This window comes from Lytechinus variegatus, chromosome 9 (assembly GCF_018143015.1).
Source record: "Lytechinus variegatus isolate NC3 chromosome 9, Lvar_3.0, whole genome shotgun sequence".
Classification (NCBI taxonomy): Eukaryota; Metazoa; Echinodermata; class Echinoidea; order Temnopleuroida; family Toxopneustidae; genus Lytechinus; species Lytechinus variegatus.
In genome coordinates this window covers 19,591,573-19,597,538 of record NC_054748.1, presented here as the reverse complement: position 1 = coordinate 19,597,538, position 5,966 = coordinate 19,591,573, and positions in this window count along the sequence as shown.

The window sequence follows — 5,966 nt, the reverse complement described above, 5'->3', positions numbered from 1 at the left end:
TTTATTATATGAACAAGTTGGTTTGACAACTTTTTTTTTATTTCGGAATTGATATTGGCTGGCTTATGCCCCCTACACATATTGGTTCTGAATAGGAAAAAATAAATAACATTTATGCCATATCAAATTTCTTGTTTAAATGGCAAATTGTATATAATACAGTTAGGGCCGATGACAGCCATTTTGAATCTCAAAGGGGTATTCCAGGATAACGACAATATAATTTGAACAGATAAAGAAATATCAGACAAACGAAACACTGAAAATTTGATTAAAATCGGACAAGGAATAGGTCTTCATGAATATTCAATAAGCAAGCTGATGATGTCCTATCCCCACTTGTTCTTTTGTATTTTATTATATGAACAAGTTGGTTTGACAACTTTTTTTTATTTCGGAATTGATATTGGCTGGCTTATGCCCCCTACACATATTGGTTCTGAATAGGAAAAAATAAATAACATTTATGCCATATCAAATTTCTTGTTTAAATGGCAAATTGTATATAATACAGTTAGGGCCGATGACAGCCATTTTGAATCTCAAAGGGGTATTCCAGGATAACGACAATATAATTTGAACAGATAAAGAAAATATCAGACAAACGAAACACTGAAAATTTGATTAAAATCGGACAAGGAATAGGTCTTCATGAATATTCAATAAGCAAGCTGATGATGTCCTATCCCCACTTGTTCTTTTGTATTTTATTATATGAACAAGTTGGTTTGACAACTATTTTTTTATTTCGGAATTGATATTGGCTGGCTTATGCCCCCTACACATATTGGTTCTGAATAGGAAAAAATAAATAACATTTATGCCATATCAAATTTCTTGTTTAAATGGCAAATTGTATATAATACAGTTAGGGCCGATGACAGCCATTTTGAATCTCAAAGGGGTATTCCAGGATAACGACAATATAATTTGAACAGATAAAGAAATATCAGACAAACGAAACACTGAAAATTTGATTAAAATCGGACAAGGAATAGGTCTTCATGAATGTTCAATAAGCAAGCTGATGATGTCCTATCCCCACTTGTTCTTTTGTATTTTATTATATGAACAAGTTGGTTTGACAACTTTTTTTTTTATTTCGGAATTGATATTGGCTGGCTTATGCCCCCTACACATATTGGTTCTGAATAGGAAAAAATAAATAACATTTATGCCATATCAAATTTCTTGTTTAAATGGCAAATTGTATATAATACAGTTAGGGCCGATGACAGCCATTTTGAATCTCAAAGGGGTATTCCAGGATAACGACAATATAATTTGAACAGATAAAGAAATATCAGACAAACGAAACACTGAAAATTTGATTAAAATCGGACAAGGAATAGGTCTTCATGAATGTTCAATAAGCAAGCTGATGATGTCCTATCCCCACTTGTTCTTTTGTATTTTATTATTCACGGCTAACAAAACAACAAGAACAAGTGAATTGCGATTTGTCGTGGCTTTAATGAAAATAGAGATGAATGTGCATCTTTACCAATTCTGCTTTTTGTGTACAGTGTATGAATATCATCACATATACATATACCGATAATGTCTGTAACCAACCGATACCCTTGTTTAATAAGCTCCTCGGAGAGGGGTTAAACCCCCGGCTAGAAGGCCCCCCTCGTAAGTTCTTCAATGTTTAAAATTCATGGCTGTTTTCCCACTGGTTCCCTGCTAGCCGGACCGGAATCCCAGCACAGCTATTAATTATGAGCTATCGGTGGATTACAGATGACATAAATATAGCATATAGAGATATATGAATGCCCATGACTATAGACCAGCCTGCCCGCCTTTAAGATCAGGTCAGGCTAAGATTAAACTTTAAGCATGACACAATTATTTCAGTTTAACAGCGTTCTCAAACATTTGTATGTACAAATAGGTCCCCCTCACCTAGGTAACGAGTGGGGACCTGCAACTTACATAATAACATAACATAATTGATTAAAATCCACATGCCTGCCCTGGCATGGAAAGGAAAAAAGGAGGTACTTTAATAATGCGCCTCTTACTGAAATCATGCCCCCAGAACTTCAACTGCTTGTTTTTCAACAACACACAAGGCGTCAACACTCCTCCCAAAAACGAGTAAGGGCGAAAACCCGCCTGCCCACTGGCCAAAATAGGACAGGAGGATAAAATTCCCTTACGGCCCACTTATGCACGACGATCGTTGTTAGGATTGGTGTGCGACCAGGTCAAACACCCTCGAATTTGGATTCGTGTTACGCTCTTCTATCAGCCTAGGCTCTGCCTAGATTCTGAAATTAACCATGAAAAGTATACCATCACCCTCCAACTACTTCATACACCATTCATTATAGAGTATCATATAGATTCAACAAATACAACTTCCCTGGAAAATATAAATGCAAAAGTACTTGTACCCCCCCCCCCCCCCTAAACACACTTTGCCAAGATCAACTACTGCTGGTATTCAAGCCAACTATAGGTATCCAATTTTCATCCCACTGAAAATATTGAGCCCCTTAAAGGAACTTTAATAAAGGAAATTGAATTCAGAAAGAAATTTGTTTCACCAAACGAAATTCACTAATATGGCCATACTCTGGCAAAGGGAAGCAAGGTACGAAAGTATCACTCGTTGTAAATGACCAATGTGTGTTCGTCATTAACATATACATCAATGCAATTAAACTAAATAATATTTTCTTCAATATCTTTCCCCAAAACGATCATTTCTTCACAATTTCTGCCTGAACGGGCAGCACACAACAGATATTTAAAAACCATAACTCAAATCTGACTGATGCGTGAGCTGCTTCCTATACCAAAGGTGGGCAGTATTAATAATAAATACACCATGACAAAATTACCATACAAATTCACATAAGTATACCAACATACTACGCCTAAAGACCTGAACATGCGGCTGAACATGAAGAAGACTAAAAATTGGGACAATACTTCCGTCTAATTCCTAAGGAGTCCGATGCAGACCCGAGAAATAACTTTATCTGAAATGAAGCCTATGCAATCTTATCAAACATTTCTTCATATATAATGCTCATGGTAGAGGAAAATAAAACATACATAGAAATTATGAATTCATAAACATTTCTTCTCAAATGACCTGAGAAAATTATAATTTCAATCCCCAGATTTTTTCTATAACCATCCATAACTTGGATTTTTATGACAACTCACATGAACGTTTGAGGCATAACCTGCTTCATAGTAATTTCGAATTGACTTCTTCCTTGCAAGCAAAAACTAAATAAACAAAATAACATTAAGAATGCACAAGTACAATAAATACACAACCAATATCCATAATATGCAAGAATCCCCCCACGATATATATGTCAACATCCCCCTTAATTATAACTAGAGGATGGTAATGGGGAGGAGGTGGGAATTTTGTAAGCACGCTTTACACATGCACCGTCATCTCTCTTCATTGAAAGCCAAAACGAAAATGAAGCATTCCCCGCACTTTTATCCGCGCATAGCTCAACCGCGGCAAATGTCTGGCATTGTGCCCAAATTCTTTGGCGCGGGCGCCAAAAAGCGCTGCCCCGCCCTTTACGGGTCGGGTCACGAGCCCTTTCTCGGGCAACCACGCCCCCTTTCAAAATCAAAACAAACTAAAATGTGTATTTTGCTAGCCCGCTAATAAATCATTTTAAATCGTCAAGCCGTCTTTAAAATCCATTATTCACGGCTAACAAAACAACAAGAACAAGTGAATTGCGATTTGTCGTGGCTTTAATGAAAATAGAGATGAATGTGCATCTTTACCAATTCTGCTTTTTGTGTACAGTGTATGAATATCATCACATATACATATACCGATAATGTCTGTAACCAACCGATACCCTTGTTTAATAAGCTCCTCGGAGAGGGGTTAAACCCCCGGCTAGAAGGCCCCCCTCGTAAGTTCTTCAATGTTTAAAATTCATGGCTGTTTTCCCACTGGTTCCCTGCTAGCCGGACCGGAATCCCAGCACAGCTATTAATTATGAGCTATCGGTGGATTACAGATGACATAAATATAGCATATAGAGATATATGAATGCCCATGACTATAGACCAGCCTGCCCGCCTTTAAGATCAGGTCAGGCTAAGATTAAACTTTAAGCATGACACAATTATTTCAGTTTAACAGCGTTCTCAAACATTTGTATGTACAAATAGGTCCCCCTCACCTAGGTAACGAGTGGGGACCTGCAACTTACATAATAACATAACATAATTGATTAAAATCCACATGCCTGCCCTGGCATGACCAGAAATACCCAATTATTCTTGGAAAATACGTGTTTCAGGTGGCCTAATTGCCAAATTACCGCCAAACGAGAATATATAATTTATTTATATATGATCGACCGCCAACAAACACGTCAAAATTTTACTCGTATCTACCAAGATATTCAATAAATCTTAGCAACCATTACAGGATCATTCTACTAGTATTCACCAACGTTATTATCCTTAGTGCTTTTACCAGGGGGGGGGGGGGGTACCCGGGAACATTGCTCATTCCTCCATTACAATGTATATCTAGGTTATCCATAACTGACCCCAACATGATTTAATGCATGCATACATTGAACGTAAATGCATGAGCAGCTAAATAACAACAAATGATACATTATGAAAACATAGACACACTGGTGAAACCGGCTCCAGACCAGCCAAAACCTTTATTCATACTATCGGATCGGACGGTCTGGAGTCGGTCACGCCGGAGCGACTAAGGTAAAATGTATAAATACATACTCAACGAAGATATGAAAGACCAACTTTTAACTCACTGATAAATCTGTCCAACCCTTCATCGGCCAGATGTAGGCCATCAGTTCTGTACAGCGAAATGTCATTATGGGATATTGATGGATGCGGTATGGCTTTACCATGAAATCTTGCAGCTAAAGCCTTGGCGTACCTATTGGCCGCCCTTCTCTTTAAGTCCAATTTACCTTGATCTCCTGTACAGCCAGCGGGGTACCAAACCCTCTCCAAAATGTCCGACCACACTATTTGAAATTTGTCCTTATTGGCGTCAAAAAGTCTATACGTCAAACTAGCCAGCTTCTTCTTGGACAGTGCCTCAATGTCATTCGTTCCTACATGCAATACTACTACTGAAGGCTTTGGTTCACTCCGACCCATCTTATCTAACCAATCGCTTACCCCTTCAATTCGTAGCCCCCTTTTTCCCAACCAACGGACCGACGTTCCAAGTCCAAGGTCAGCCTCGCCGGTGTTCTTCGCCCTGCGATGTGCCCAAAACACTATCGAGTCCCCTATGATCCACACCACAGGTCCTGTAATAGAAAACAAGAAAAGAGGGCTGGGCAGAATTTTGAAGTATGAAAATTTCCCCCTGAAAGGTCTGCTACCCTTCACCACCCCTTCATCACGGGGTTTTCCCCTCCAAGATACAATGTATGTAATCACATTTTTGACCCCTCCCCTTAATCCTGAAAGCATTGATATTAAACACGTCATTATACCGTTGTAACATTCTCTCTAAAAAGCAGAATGCTCGTAATTGTGTGATATCATTAAACCCTCACTTACTCATTCAATATTAAGCCCAGAGTTATTTCGATGATACATGTATATTGATATCAACATGTACAGGGGGGGGGGGGGGGGTCGTTATGATCAATCTGATGTTCCAAACACCTTCCAATCAATATAGTACTATCCCTTTCTTCCTTTTGTATAATGTAATAATGTATAATGTATAAACACATTCCAACCAATATATAATAATGTATAATGTATAATGTCTGAGCACATTCCAATCAATTTATAATAATGTATAATGTATAATGTAAAATGTATAAGGTATAATGTATAATGTAAAATGTATAAGGTATAATGTATAATGTATAACGTATAAAACACATTCCCATCAATATAGTACCATCTCTTTCTTCATTTTGTATAAAGAATGTAATAATGTATAATGTATA